The sequence below is a fragment of the Buteo buteo genome, chromosome 6 (assembly GCF_964188355.1).
Source record: "Buteo buteo chromosome 6, bButBut1.hap1.1, whole genome shotgun sequence".
In the NCBI taxonomy this organism is placed as follows: domain Eukaryota; kingdom Metazoa; phylum Chordata; class Aves; order Accipitriformes; family Accipitridae; genus Buteo; species Buteo buteo.
This window is the reverse complement of record NC_134176.1, coordinates 14,233,885-14,249,880: the sequence shown is the minus strand read 5'-3', so window position 1 is coordinate 14,249,880 and position 15,996 is coordinate 14,233,885. Positions and strand designations below refer to the sequence as shown.

General features: G+C 43.4%; 1 protein-coding gene across 5 annotated transcripts in view; it reads left to right on the top strand.

The window, feature by feature from the left end:
- Positions 1 to 15,996, top strand: part of EVL (Enah/Vasp-like) — a 159,336-nt gene that overhangs the window by 43,557 nt on the left and 99,783 nt on the right. The window contains exon 1 of one of the 5 annotated variants that reach the window (XM_075029850.1): positions 2,409 to 2,641. The exons of the other annotated variants lie outside the window; for them this stretch is intronic. The gene's annotated coding sequence lies outside the window, so the exon portion shown is untranslated. Of the gene's footprint in view, positions 1 to 2,408; positions 2,642 to 15,996 lie in introns of those variants that run through there. 5 annotated transcript variants of the gene reach the window in all.

The following is a 15,996-nucleotide window of genomic DNA, read 5'->3' as shown; positions in this document are numbered from 1 at the left end:
GAGTCAGGATGGGTTTCAGAAAGGAGATGGTGGGATGTGGTGAGTGGATTGGGAGCAGGGCCTGGGGAGAGCTGGAGTTTCTTCCTAGGTTTGTGCTAGCACTGGGGTGACTTTGGGCGAAACAGATTCATTGTCTGCAAAATGGGGATAGTCAGACTCCTGGGGTGTAAACCTACTAAGTCTGAGACACTCTTCTTTAGGAAAGAGCTTCTACTTAGGCGTTTTTCTTTTGGATTGTCCCTCCTGGACAAAGTTGCTTGTATATTTACATGCCACACTGCTTTATAATGTGACTTTCCAGCAAAGCCCACCTGTGGCAGGAGGTGAGGATATATAGGCTTTAACACATTCACTCAGAGTTAACTACCTTTCCAGGAAAATATTTAAAAGTACTTTCTCCAGATAAGAGGTTTTCTATTGCTAGATGTCTTGAAAATGAATGTGCTACCTCAGGGCAAATGCAGTATCTTCTTATTTCTCATAACACGGTTACTTTAAATCTTCTGCCTTTATTGAGAAAATTATTATCTTGTTGAGGATTCCTCCATTAGTCTATCAGGGAGGCTGTTAGTTAGAGAAGTAGATGAGTCATGTGAAGCCTTGTGTCTCTTAGTGCATGTTTGCAAACCTAATTTTAGTCAGTCTACTCTATTCTGCTCTGCCAAAATTAGATAACATTGTTACAGCTATGCGAGTGTTTAAATCAAAAAGATTCTCCAGATAAATATAATTAGGAAAACCAGTTCCCTTTAGCTGTATTCAGTCATGGATCACAAATACATCCATCATAATTTTTTTTTTTACAAGGTACCTAAATTTGGGTTTCTAAGACTGGTGTCAGGCCCATTAGCTTCAGCAGGCTTTGTAGCAAGTCCTTAACTGTACACACATCTAAATGTGTCTAACATTTCCTGTGCGTCTTCCTGCTTAAAAGTAATTGTTACTACTGCTACTGTGTTCTGCCTGCAAATGTCCTCATGAGGCACAGCAGCAGTTTAAAGATTTCTTGACTTCCCAGCAAATTGTCCTGTTTGCTGTTAATTTTTGAGATTTCACACTGCCTCCATTAGATTTGTACCTGAGCGCCTCTTACACTAATGAATTTAACCCCTTTGTCCTTGGGAAGTAGGGGATCTGATCCTTATTTTGCAAATCCTGCTAGTCTTGGTGTTCAGCTGATCCGTTGGCCTCCATGAACTCAGTGCTAGGTGAGAAGGTTTGGATTCAAATCAGGACATGGACCCCAGTTTTACAGAGAACTTGAGTGCCTACTTCAGTTCAAAGCATGTGCTTCAAAGCTTTGTGATAGCTTAGGGCTTAAACATGTCTTCAAACTGAATTTAGCTAATGAACAAAGTTACTCTTCTGTTGGACAGTTTTGTTAACCGGGGTCCTGCTCCATGTATCCAGTCTGAAGGTTATGCAGTCCCGAAGACTGGTTGGTGAAGCTCACTGTCATGATGAGGTTAGGTGATAGAGGTTGGGTAAGCACACTTGCCTATCCAGACACTCGGAGGTATTTTGTATTTACTTTCAGAGATGTGCATCTGCCACAGTCCAACACTGTGAGTAAAGAAACACCCTGGGGATTTTGTTGCTGTGGTAGGTGAAAGAAAAGGGGGAATGGGAGACAGACACAGGCATCCGCATAGTCACAAACTGAAGTGAATATGGACTGGGACAGGAGCAGGGCCTGATGTGAAACATCAACTAAACACATCCAAAAAGGGAGAAAGAAACTGATAGCCTTTGCAAATTGACTATTAAATGCTACATCTGATGCCACTGCAAGTGGCTTTTTGCAGTATCAGTTACTTCTGATTAGATTTGTGAGATGTACTAGATGACAACAGTCTATTTAAACATCTATTCATATTCGTGCTCTAACGTGTTTTAGAGTCCTGTGTGGATCGTATCTGGTGTTGTGAGGACACACTCACACAGCCGCTGGTCCCTCTTCCTGGAACGCTCGTTCTGATTTGCCAGCCATGGCACCTTGCTCCCAGGATGTCCTTGGCTTTTTGTCTAAAAAGGACCAGGCTTGGAGTCTCTGGACTTGTGTTTCTCTCCAAATGCTTGTGTTGGAGGAATGAACTAAACTCACAAAATCTTCTTTGCAAGATGAGACTTCTTGCTCCTTTCCTTTCCTCCCAAACACATCATCTGCCCGCCAGCATGGGTTATCTCAGAGCAAGGTGGACTGCCTAAGTGTGGAAGAGGCAGCTAGCTCCAAACAGCAGTGAGTGAATGCAGTGGTTAAAGAGAAGAGACAAGACTGGCCTGTCTCCCTAGTGTGCAGCCTGCACGGGGAACGTGTGACTCATGCTTTGGACGCCCATTTCACACTCCCCTGCAGCTGTGCCGCATCTCACATGCCTACAGAGCCGTGTTGCAGGGCTCCTCGCAGCTTGGGGTCCCACAGTTGCAGCTGGTCTGTGACCAGCCATCCAGCATGGCTGGAGTGCGGGGCCATGGAGCAGGAGAAACGCTGGGGTGTGGTTCAGAAGGAGACTCCTGCACTGGAAAACCTCCTAAAAATGTATCACTTAGCACGATCTTAATGCCAAAGAGCATCATCTTCTCTCACAGCCAGGAGTGAATGTGGGATCTCATCCTCTGGGATAGCAAGGAACTGGGGAAGGTAGGTTGAAGTCTCTCCCCCTTGTCGGTCTTGATCCTTCAGACCCGCCTTCTCTGTCTTGTGGATTTTCTCCCATTCCTTCTGCTGCTAGCGCCTGCTACGTGCCGAGGGAGAGAAGCGCCCTTGCTTTCATTGCACCTGCTGTCTGGGTAAACAGAGATTCGCTGCTGTTGACATCGGTCCACAAGCCCTACAGTCTGTTGAAAGTTTCATTTAAATAAACAAAGCATATTTTTAGTTGTACGCAATGTTTGGCCGTGGTAGCAGAGAGCTCTAGCAGGTGTCTTTAAGGCCTCTAGAAATGAAACAGCAATCCCCAAGCGGAATATGCAGTGGGCCGGCTGCTTAGCTAATGGAAGTTGGCCAGCCTCCACTGGATTTGACCCAGGACAACTAGATTAACAGAAAAACAAAAAACCCCACTTGTTTTCTTACTAACAAGCAGTGTCCCCTTCCTTCTGTCTCTCAGCAGTCTGTCCTGCCCCCTCTTGCTGCATCTTTCGCCATCTCCCTTCCCCTGATCTTCTCTCTCCTTCCTCCCTGCTGCAGGGAGCAGACCTGCAAACATACCAGTCGCTTGGCTGGAGTTACTCAAGAACAGTTGTGCCTTCGTGCCATGCAGATATCCCAGGAAGCAAATGCTGCCTTTGGTTTTGCAAAAGGCTGGTGGAAAACTTGCGAGAGGCAGGGGAACTTCGGTGGCACATGCGTCCAGCAGCTCAGTGCTGGGGCCAGCAAGTTGCATAGAAGTGTCGGGATGGCACTGCAGGACTGGTCCTGTGAAGCTGGACTGCACGTGAAGTTAGGAAGAGCTTGAGAAGCACAAGACCCTGGAGCAGCCCTGGGGCAGGTCTCGTGCCAGCACTGCATGCGCCGGCTGGGCACTTGCCTTCCAGTGGTGAGAGTGAAACTCCATCTACAAGTCCCACTGAAGAACTTGTTGGAGCTCTTCCAGGCCCTCGTTGCAGCTGGACCATCTTGCACGTCCATCAGGTGTCTTGCTGCAAGACGGGTGTTTCGTGAGCCAGTAGAGAAGGCTTAGATGGGAGGGTATGGCCAGTCTTGTGTTGGCTGAGTTAAGAAATAAAAAGCAAAATGCTTTATTCTCAGGAATTTCTTTTAATTGGATAAAAAAATGAACAGGCAGTTAAAGAAGACAGTTAAATGTGAAACAAATAGAGAAGGTAATGGAATTAACTGGGGATTAAAATTAATCTTGAATAGTGTGTTTATAATTATTTGTATTTAACCTGGTGTCTCTGTTAGTGGGACTTTATTAATGGCATACTCAGCAGGCTTGGTTAAAATGAGGACTTTAAGCAAATAGCACTGTCTTTATTTAAAAAGAGCTTTGAAATATCAAACACAGCAGGAGAAACAGGTGTTGGAAGGATTGTAGGCCAAGAAAGCCATTATTAGATTATTTTCTACCTTCAGTGGATCTGATTACCTGATCATTATTCTGAACACTGGAAAAGGTGGGAGATGCAAGAGATGCACCTTTTCCTTGAAGTCTTGCTATGGACGTTGAAATACTTCTATAGCTACATGTCAATGCATGGCCAAGCAGCTTCAGAGGCTGGGAGGAGGTTCTTTACTTGATACCTGGTTAGAAGCAGCATCAGGTGAAAATCATGCATTAAATAGGAAATCAGTACCTTTGTAAATGTTAATTATGGAAATGACATTTATAGGTCTCATTTTGAAATGAGAAAGCTTTTATCGAACATGTGCTATTATTAAAACTAAGTAATATGGAAATTCACCTGGGATGGAAAACCAATACAAGAAGGCAGCCTAGTAGAAGGATTTAGGGCTTGGGTTTTACCTTTGATAAGCCACAAATACTTAAAATATATAATTAATATATAAACTCTATTTTATATTTTTTAGTCCGAGAGCCTTTGTCAGTGTGTGCCACAGCTCATTGCTTGGCTGGATGAACATTTTTGTTTGCTTGTTTTATATCTTTAAAAAAGAATTGTTAAAAGCTACCTTCACTTAAGAATACTTTAGTCAGTGCTCCACGCTGGTTCTTGAAGTTACAAAGAATGTCTACTTACAGAAAAGGTGGAAGTCTGAAAGTAGTTTGCATTTAAGTGTTAAACCACCATTGCCTCTTCCTGCAGAAGTATGGAGAGAGCTGCATTCATTCCTGTTAGTTCATCTCCACCAGGTGAATAATGTGAAATCAAAATTTGGAAACTGAATAGAATAAACATAAAGTTTTGGGTTTTTTTTCTCCTGGTGTTCTAATTATGAATAAAAATGTAATCAAGCAGATCTGCTAGCTCTAAAGCTGTGGGGGAGACCAAGCTTAAAGTCTGTCAGTTCAGTGTGATGGCAGATGATATTTTATCTTTATTTTGTAATATTTTTAAAGTTAATTTTTAGATGGCACTTAGAGAGTTATGTAAGCTTATTTTTGTATGCTGTGAATTATAATTCAATTTTCAATCACTACACAGTGTGGCAAATCAAAACCAGAAAAAACAAAATTCTATGAAATGTGAAATGTACATCATTCACTTTTGCATAAGTTAATGTAAAAATTAAAATTCTGAATAAAGGTATGTTTAATCTGTGTAACTGCTTATTGTGTTTAGATACCGAGTAATGTATTTTCCTGATGACCTAAGAAAGCACCAAGTCTCTTCTATCCAATAAGAGTTCCTTTGGGAAAATAGCTTAAAAAAGCGCAAATGCAAACCAAAATGGAGATAGCACAGGAAACCCTGTTTTAATTAATCTTACTGATTTAAATCATAATTAATATCAGTGATACAAATCAACCCACGTGCTTATTGCTTTTGCAAAAACAACCTGTGGGCCCACATGCAGATGAACATGGGCTCGGAAGGAGCCTGGGCAGTGGGGGGGAGGTGGTACCCCAGGCTGCAACACCCACCCCAGCTCACTGCATCTCTGCAAGAATTTCCCACTGCCAAGGAAGAGAGTTGGCCAGGACAGAGATCTGCGGTGCAGACCCAAGGCAGTTTCCGCAGTGGTTGTGAAATCATGCTCTTAAGTCCCCTTATGAAATTAGCCTTTACTTTTACTAGAAAAGTTTTAAAGTATCCCAAATTGGAAAGTAACACTTAGTTTTTAGTTTAATTTGAAATAAAAGGTTTGCTATAGCCAAAAGTGATGGTTTTGATTTGGTTCATCCATAATAGTTCAATTTTTCTGTTTTCTGTAAGAGAAATAAATCACTATTATGTACTGATTTCTTCTTATGGTTGTTTATTGTAGTGTTATGGTTTGTTCTGATTTCAAGTGTCATTAATCCCCAAGAAATAAATCAGAGTTTCTGAACAAGCTTTTCTTTGTCAGTTTTGACTGGTGTTTAATCCTCAGCATTGTTAAAAAGGCTTTTCTTTTTATGGAGGTGCCTTGTTAGGAAGTACAGCATGTGGATGGTGAAAATTTAGAGATTGTAGATGTCTCCTGTTGCTACTGTTATTTCTCTTTTCCCTTCTCCTTCTGCCATATGTAGCTGTCTAGGGCTTGGGGTGAGGTTTCCAATAAGCATAGTGGTTTGTTTGAAAAGGGTGAGCAGAGGAGGAACTGTGCTGCAATCTGGAGCTCCTGGGTCTGGTTCTGGCTTTGCCACTCACCTGCACGGTGGCTTTGGGTGAGTTTTCTGGCATCACCAAGTGGAAATAACTGCACATAGCATTTAGTCTTGGGTGGTGTAGTCTGATATCTCTGTGCAATGGAAAGTTTGGGCTTTCTGTGCAGGAAGACTTGCTTCAGAGCTGAAAGCCAGACAGAAGAGACTCATTAAAACAAAAAAAACCACCCCCAGTAAACCCAACATGCTAAGAACTACCACAAACCACATAAGTTTCCTCCCCTGCTTCTTTACCTGCTCTTCCCAAGCAAAGACTGTAGCACATCAGCCAAGAGGCAAATAATTAAAAGCATTCCCATACTGTGTCCCTGAGAGATGTCAACCGGGAGGAGTCCTGCTTGAGGGACAGTGGTGCCTTTGGGAGAGGGGGAAAGGATTCTCTTCTCTGTTCCCTGTTTCTGGAAAATGCTATGGGAGTGTTGTGGTGATGGTCCCCATTTAATTTAAACAAAATTGAAAAACTGGGGCTGTGTGGCGTGGAAGTAGTTTGTTCTCACTCTAGTCAGCTCCAAAGGAAAAGCTCCAGAAGACCATCAGGCACTTGAAAAGGTTTCATATCTACAAAGAGATTGCTGGTGGCAGAGTCCCTGCTCCGTCAGGGTGCTCTGATGGTATTCGAGACAGCAGTAAATCTGTACGCAGAGTGGCAGAGGAGCCCATACAGGGAGGACAGCATACGTGGAAAGACTAAGATTTCACAGGAAGAACTGTTTTTTTGTACTGTTATGTAAGCTTTCTCCTTTGTGAAAAGGACTCATAACCTCTACAACAACAGCTTTTATCAGTTTAGGGCTAGTCTGCACACCTCACAATGATGCTGCACTGCCGTGTTTTTCTTTCTGGGCTTTTTATTTGTCCATTTATATCTAAAATTTCTACTTAAACAAATTTAGCTTGATGGAAACTATCAATATCCCTTGGCTTGGGGGAGGGGGAGAGCCTTTCTGTTGACTGTAATGTGGCTGAGGTGCAGGTTCAGACACTGGATTTGGAGTAGATGTGTGATGTGGCTGCAAAATGAATGTATAAGATGGGCAAAAGGCCTCTGGGGAGAAGAGGCGGGTATAGAAAAGGCATAGATGGGGATATCTTGCAAAATCCTCAGAAATGCCTCCAATGCAGAAAGGATGTCTTTGTTGCTGGCAAGAGTTTGCCATCAGATTTAAAGAATGGTTATTCACTTTTTCTTTGAGACCACTGCAAGGGATCAAAAATTACACATCTGCTTCATCCTGCCCTGAAATTCACCCTTCAATCTGCAAAAATAAAACAAGAACTGGTGACTTTTCAATATATATTGAATGTTTTATTATAATATCTACTGTGCCTAGAACAACCTTGCTAAAAAACTCCAGAAAACGTAAATGATGTGCTATGAATAGGTAAATGATTCCTAAGCAGTAATGTGTGCTGAATAACCTTTGTACCTTAGCAAACTGCCAAATCTGCAGTGAAATCTGGTAGCTGAATAATGTATTGGGTTTGATGCTGCACCTGGCTCTGGACATGGAAAGCAAGATCCTCCAGCCCTGGCAGTGGGACTGCTCTGTGGAGGATGACGCTGGTGGAGGTTCAACCACAGCATCTGGATGACACTGGAGGGCAGATTTTCACTACAAAGCAGTGCTTAGGACAAGCCAATTTGGCCTTCTCTAGTCCCTTCATATTCCTTTTTAAAAACAAAGCAGCCTCTTGGGACCATTTGTTGAAAGTAGAATGGACCACTACTGCTAGGCTTGGGGGAAAAGGCAAAATATCCTCTTAGGATGGGAAGCACACTGAGCAGTGTCTACCAACACCAAGATGAAAGAACACAAACATAACTATTATGGGCTTCTGAGTGTTTTTTTCCTGTTTGTTTCTAATTTAAGGATTGCAGTAAATCCTTATAAGATGAATGTATCTTAAGAAGTAACTCATGTTCTAATAGGGATGTCTATGTGAATCACGCTATATTGTAAATGCCACTTACTATCAGTCTGTATGTCATCAGAGCTGTTTCAGAACGTATTTTCAACTGTATCAGCCACAGTGGATATTTTAAAAAAATGCTTTCCTATTATGCCATTCTGCTACTGACTCAGAGAAGGAAAATGGTAAGGCCAGCTTTCAAACTGATGCATACTCTGTCTGCTTCAATGAAATCAATATGTTAGTCTCCACCTACTCTGGCCTGGGGTTATCTTTGTGAACTATGTATCAGAAGAACATTTTGTCGTTACAAGCATTTGAAAATTATTCTCTAAAATCAATATTCTATTTTCTCTTAAACTTGCATTTAGTAAAATATTCTCAACATTTCTTTCCCCTAAAAAAGTTAGTGGCTATTAATCGTGAGAGAAATACATCTGAAATTATATTCCCCAGTGACACAGTTTCATCTGTACTATGGCCACATAATTCTGTTCTTACGACAATGACTTTCCAGAGGTTACACCCAAGATAAATTTATCTTGATGTATGCTAGGCTATTTATCCATGGAAATACAGGGGGGAGAGCAGAATCTGGCTGTGACTGTGCACATGCTAGAAAATCTGCTGGCAGCAAATGTGGCACATGGCAAAAAGTTAGTTGCCCTGATTCTGTCTTTTCCAGAAAGTCAGAGTGACGAAGGCGGCCCTGAATCCCCTGAACCGGCAGTGCCGACCGCGAGGCACGTGGGTGTGCTCTGCTTGCTCGTGCAGCTGGATGTAGCATGCACCGTTCCCTGCATAGCACCAGCCATCACTCTTCATAATGTCAGTATCTCACAGAACCGATTTTGCACTGAGCTGAACAGTATTTCAGTGGAATTGCAACTCTTCAAAATATACCTTTGATGCTACGCTAAAGGTCATCTCCACTATCGTTCTTCTCCCTCTATGTGGCCCAGCACTGTAAAAAACAGCTGCACTGATTTTGTGACCAGGCAGACAGAGAACCACACTGTGTAGCTGTAGGCACAGAAACGTACGTGTGTCCCGCTAATACCCATGTGTTAACTTCAGAGCATCCCGTGAACTGACAAAAATTGCCATCCTCTTTCTCTGCTTCCCTCAGAAATTGCACATTGTGGATTTTTTATTTCTTTCTCCAGCAACGGTCTGCAACCTTGAATTGTGCTAATAACACACATCAGATTGATGGTCATGCCACATGGGGTGGGTAGCAGGGGTGCCTTAGTGCAGCCAGCATCCTCCTCGTGGAGATTACAGCCATCAATTTCCATCTGCTGTGAGCTTCTACGTGATTCCTGGGTATAAGAATGTCAGTTGGTTCCCAAGGCTGAGCGGGTTTCCATTTGGCAACCATCCCTCCACCCCCAGCATCAGTACTATAAAGACATCATCAGCAGGTAATTTGCTTTGGCTCCATAATGTATGAGCCTGCAATTACCTATTTTCCTCTACCGCATTAGATTGGTACCTTCTGAGACTTTACGGATGCCTTATAGCTTTCAGTCCAATAGCACAGTCATCTCTTTTGCTGGCTAATCAGGAGTGTTATTATTCTATACTGGGGGATTGGAAAAAAAAGAACGCTCCAAACACTAATTAAACGTGGTGTGAGCCAAGCCTAGAATTTCAGGAGGACAATGGGAGAAGCAGATCCATTTGCAGGGCAGTAGGCTCACAGCCTCAGCAGCTGTGAAGCAACTTCCCTTCTTGGCATGGCAGGCTCAGCACACGCAAAACTCATTGCCCGACTTCGGAGACCTCTTGGAAACTTGACCCGCGTGTTGCTGTCACCCTGCGCCCCGTCTGGCAGCCCGGGTCCCTCGTCCTCAGCCCCGTTTGCTGGTGGCTCTGCTCGGGCAGACGTGGAACTCTGATAGTGGGTTGTGAGCATGTAATTCTGCCAAAATAATGGCTTCCTGGTGTGGGTTCTTGTAGTGTCCTTTACACAGTCCTCTCCATCGCTGTGGGAACAGCCCCCTTATGAACACTGGAGGTTAAGAGAGCTCACAGATTTCCCAGTGGAAATCCTGATAGCTGCGAACACTACTGCTTCATGTAAGTGACTGGTGTTAGGGGGAAGTTGTGGTCTGGTCCAGCTCCTCTGGACAAAAATCTGGATCTGAAACCCTGAAAGTTGTTTCTTCCTCTGCATTCCCCCCACTCCCCTCCCACTCAGCTGCAGGTTCAGGGTCTCCATTCATATGTGGTCCCCACTTCATCGCTGATCTGGTCTGAAAGCAGGTATGGTAGGAGTTGCTGGCCTGATACACTAATCTGAATTTTAACATTGATTTCTGTCAAGTAAGCCCTATTGCTAGGGTAGGGAGGTAGGCTGGGGAACCTAACAGGGAAGGGGACACCCTGGATGGAGCAGCTGAGGACTGTGGGGTTGAGACCGATCCCTCCATGCAGCATCAGACCCCGCAGGCTGCAGGTACATCTCTGGTGCAGCCAAAAAAACCCCTATGCTCAGCAGCTTCAGGGTGAACCTTGTGAGGGCTTTTCAAGACGTTTCTAAACAGTGTCTGTGATTACTCCAGAAACCACGACTACAACACTTGGAGGAAGAAGAAAGGCTTAATAAAACCAAATGTGTTTGTTAACAGTAATTCGCAGCAGGCTCTGTGGCTGAGCCTGCCAGCTGCCATAGTCTGCAATGGTTGCATTTAGCCAAGCTTAAAAGCAGGAGCAGTACTGGCTTGGGAGGAACCTACCGCTCCCTCCTATTGTCTGGACAAATAAATTGCTTTATAGTAGTGCCTGGAAATCATGTGCCAGTTACATGCTGAACAGATAAAGAGGAGACAGAATACAAATCTGAGTCATGAATTCGCAAAACTTTCTCACTGAGATACGGGTCTTTTGGGTCTCCTATTAATAAAGGGCCTGATTCCTCCCTGTTTTCCTCCCTGTTTTCTTCCAGCAGGTGGTTTGTCCCTCCAGGGACTATGTAAAGCACTGTCACGTCAGATGCTGTTTTATAACACTTGGCTTATGCAAGCGCTAACAGCAATACTGGAAAATAGCATTTATTCCTTTTTATCATGGTATGTTCTAGATCCATCAGGAGTTGCAAATGTTCTAGGATAAATATAGCTTGTTCCTTTGCTAGCTCTGAGCCCGCTGTGGCAAAGCTGCTTTCTTCCTGGAAACAGGAGGATGTGGTGGAAAGGAAGAGGCATCCCCCGTGCTTTGACAAATCTGACTGGTGACGTGTGGGAGGTGGGTCTGGGACTTTGAATGACACCATAACATGGTCTAAATGCCCTAACTGATGGCGTTACATGGGCCGATTCTGTCCTCTCACAGGCTGCTCCCTGGAAATGCTCAGGGAAGGTGTTTACGCCATCCTCAGTTTCTCTATTGCAATGTTCATCTGCAGTCTTCCACCAAAATCTTCTCCCTATTGGAGCCAAACTGAGTGTTGCTTCTAGCCCATTCTCCAAAGACAGGGTCTCAGCTTAGTTCTTTGGAAGACCTTTCTCTGCAAGCGGGAGATGAGTGACTCCAGGGACAGCAGCCGGAGCTTTCCATTTCTGAACTCATACTTCTTGGGTCACTTCTTACATGGGGCAGCATCTCCCTTTTAATGCCAGTGTACCTGCCACATCACCCGCCTCGGCTCCCTTCTCTTGCCCAGTACTAACTGCAAACCATCTGCTGTGGCCTCGTGTCTTGCTGTTGTCATGTATATGTCTGCCCTTTCCTCTTGTGTTTGTTGTATCTGCCTCTAGTGCCCCAGTTTATGCTTAAATGGTCTAATTTTTGCAGCAGGGAATTTCAGGGAATGGAAGGATATGCCCTTGCAAATGAGAAAAAAACCTACAAGATCAATGGATTTCTGTCAGTATAAAACGAATTTGAGGGAGAACAATCTCCTTCCTTCCTCTGCATTTCTCCGTCTTTTTCCCCAAGGTATTGTAAACAGCAAAACTGCTTCTGGAAAGCACCGTCCTGGCAGTGGAAATGACTTTCTGCGGCTACTTACAATTATGGTGGAGATCAATAGGGAATAGCAGCACTTGTGCAGCAAAGAGTGAATGACATGAACTTAACTTTCCCTCTCCTGCTGTGATGTATAATGTACTTTGGCCCTGTTTCCTTATCTTCTTTGTACATGAGTGTCATTTCAGGCTTGATTTTTCTTGATTATCAACAAACAAGGTACAGATTTTACCACACTGAAGCAACCCAAAACTTTGCTGCCATTCAGAGGGGGTGTCTCCTTGTAATCTACCTTCCAAGCATGTTTGCAGGCTCATAGATCCCTTCACCATAATGTGTTTTAAGATCATCTCATTACCTTTCATATATATATGTCCATGTGCTGTGTTTGGAGCTGTATGGGGAAGACAGATGAGCTTCATGTGCCTTCCCTTAGAGCAATGCTGGCCACATAGGATGCCATGCAAAGGAAAGTGGAACAGTCTTAAAAAGCTAGGGGAAAAATTAAAAGGAATGGGAGGCATGTGGTGCAATCTACATATAAACAAAATAACATTGTAAAGGTCTTTTTTCTTAATTTCTTTAAGCTTGGACAGCATGGTTCCTACCAGCTTAAATTGTTTCCTTCAGAATTCATTGATGGTAGCAATCACATTGCAGTGGTTTTGAAGGCTGGACTGATCGGTGGGATAAATAGGAGTTACGTTTTTGCTTTGTGCATTATCATACTGCTTTAATTCAGCTTAATGATTCAATTATCCACTTACAGAAATTAATTACAAAACAGGCTCTAAAAGTGTCCAGGATGGGTTGTGTCGAGCCAGCAGCATGTCGTGGGATGTGATGAGTGATGCTGTGCCTCTCTCCACCTCTGCGCCTGTAGGACACTTCTTTCCTTGGGATACAGGAGGTGGGAATGGAGAGCTTCGGTCTTGGACTGCAGTACAAAACCTCCTGTCAGTCTGTTGTACTTAACGTTCAGGTTCGCCTCGGGTAAAAGTGGGCTTGAGAACCTCACATGTTGGGGGAAAAATCTGAGTGAGGGTTGGAGCTAACTGAGCCGCAGCATTAAGGGCTCTCCATCATTCTAGGGTACTTGGGCACTGCACAGAGAGGATTTACTGCAGGGGTTTTGATCTGTAAAACGTGAAGTGCCCATCTGTAGCAATGGTGCGGCTCATGTCAAGGGAATATGATGCAATAGGTCAGAGCAGAGTTAAATTAAAACTCACTTCATGTATTTATAAATGAGAAGAGGTGTCTCTTTTGATGCTTAGGTAAACTTGACACATAAGAATGTATGAACCACAGTCTCTGGTGGTTGTTATTTTAATATTAAGTGAAAACCCCGGAGAGTATAAATTGCTCGTGTTTCTTCATGGCAAAACTGGATTACATACAATCTGGAAGGAAATACTCTACTCGGCAGAATAAAACTGATTCATGTATTGCTTGTTAATCTTTCAGCATTAACACTAACTGAAGTTGGGATTCTTTTGGGGTTGGGTTTTTTTTGCTGGTTTGGAGGTTGTTTCTTGTTAACAGTAAAAGAAGTTAAGCATTGAATTGATTATTTGAATATTTAAAGGCTGCATCGTGCATCACCATGAATGCTGTGATCTTTAGAGGCACTGACAGTTTTCCCTCTGGCTATTAACATGTCTGCTTTATACAACACAAATGTCAACATCACTACTCCTCTAATTAGAGCAGTAGGTCAAACAGTGTCTTTGTCTGTAGAGGAACCTGTGCCATTAGCCATGTTAAGAAGAAGCCCCTTTGTTAAGCTTGCTTTATTTTTTTAAGGTTTGTTTTATCCTGTGTCAACCTACAAATGCTGTTTTCAGAGTGGGGCATTTTTGCTTACTGCAGAAAGGGAAATACATAGAAGAGATTCTCCCTCAACCTGTTCAGCTCTCCGCCTGAGCAGCGAAGCAAACCTTCCCCAGAAATCCCAGCTCGCTGCAGGTCTGACCTGCATGAGGGGGTGCATTGATTTGGTTTTGTTCAAACACAAGAAATGTATGTTCCCAGAGACAGTTTAAATGATAATAGTACTGTAAGCTGTAGAAGCTTATGAAGGTAGAGAAATATAGTGCTATCCCTTAAAACTGTTTTCTGTTAACTGATGCAAAGCAAAATTGCCATCATCATCCTAGTTTGGGTACTCTACTGGAGACACCAGTTTGGTTTTGCCTTTTCTGATTTGTTTCTAAGTAGAATTTAGCATCATTTCCATAATGATAAATCTTCCAGTTAACGCCAAGAAACCAGTGCTGCCCATCTTGAATATCTGAAAGATGTGGTTGCTATTTACAGTTTATCGCATTTGTTTTTCTGACAATGTCTTTGATTGCTTCTCTTTCAATGCACTACACATCTTGCTAACTGAAATTGCCTGTAGCATTATGGAAGTAGATTGAAAATTATTTTAAACTAGGCATTGGGTTTAGCATTTTTTATTTTTAAATAATTTTAAAAATATTTAAAAATATATTTAAATCTATTTTAAAATTTTTTAAAAATAATATTTTTTGTTTCTGTGATCTCGGTTTTGGTGGCTAAGTAGTTGGTGAGTCCGCAGTGGAAATTCTCAGATTTCAGAACTGCGGGATTTTTCCTTAGAGTAAGTAATCGTCAAATGAGCTAAGACAGGCATGAGCTCCTGTATACATTTTAATCCAGCTAGTTGTTTCTCTGGAAGGAAAGTGCCAGCAGCAGACAGAAGGTCACAACCATCTTTCCTCCTTAAAGAAAAGGCTGTTGGAGAACAGTGCCTAGGACAGATGAACAATGGATGGTTTGGGTCTGGTTTCTCTATGTTCTCGTTAGCATTTGGCACAACCACTCGTGCTTCCTTTCTCCTGCCCGTTTCCCTTTCCCTACGATGACATGTGCCCCCACACGGATCAGGGTGGGTGCGGGTAGCTCCTTACAGATTATATGCTTATATGCCTGTATCCTCAAGCAAACCTGAAGCACATGGAGAGCCCAAAGGATGGTAATCCATCATCCCTCCTCTAACCTGTCCTGGGCCACAGAGCGTGCCCAAAGCCTTGTGGCACTGGTGGGCACCTCTTGCTTGTCTGGGGTTCTTCTCCTAGGAGTTGCCTGGAAATGGTCCCCGTGCTGCAGGCTTGGGGTGTGCTGGCATGAGGATGGTGTGGAGGGGTCTGCCTGCTGCCTTCCCGCTGCTGCCTGCCAAAAGCACTGCTCAAGTGCTTTGCCTCTCCCAGGGTTACGTGGGAAAGGCAACCAGCTCCTAAACATCCCAGCAAGATGCTGAAACGTGCTTATACTAGTGGGGGGAGAAGCTCATCACAGGTTGAATTGGTAGGTGAGAACCTGAAATGGCTGAAATTGCTTTCAGTCTCACAATGTAAAAAGTTTCTTCTCCCTTTCTGCTGTGCCCCCCCAGCAGCGTGCTGGCATGCTGCCTCAGGGCAGCTGAAGCTCCTGCAGAGGGGAGGTATTCCGTTTGTTGAATGAGCTGTGTTTTACTACCGTGGGTCTTTGGGGTTTGTTTTGTTTCGTTTTATTTTTTTACGTTTGCTCAGTGACTGTCATTCTACAGAAAATTAAAGCTGTTCATTCCCCCAGACAGAAGCTGTATTTGCAGATTCATGTTGCCCTTCTCTGAAGAGGCAGTGCTCCTTTTGCCAAATTAGCTGCAGCAGATCTATGACCTGGAGGCTGCTCTTCAGTAGGCTGGAATTAAACCATCCAACACACTTCCAACATAAACACTGCTCCTATAAAGAAGCTCAGACAGCAAATACCAAGGTGCCAAGTCTCCCTTGGATTTCAGACTGGTACCTAATGTATCTTTAGAAATCCC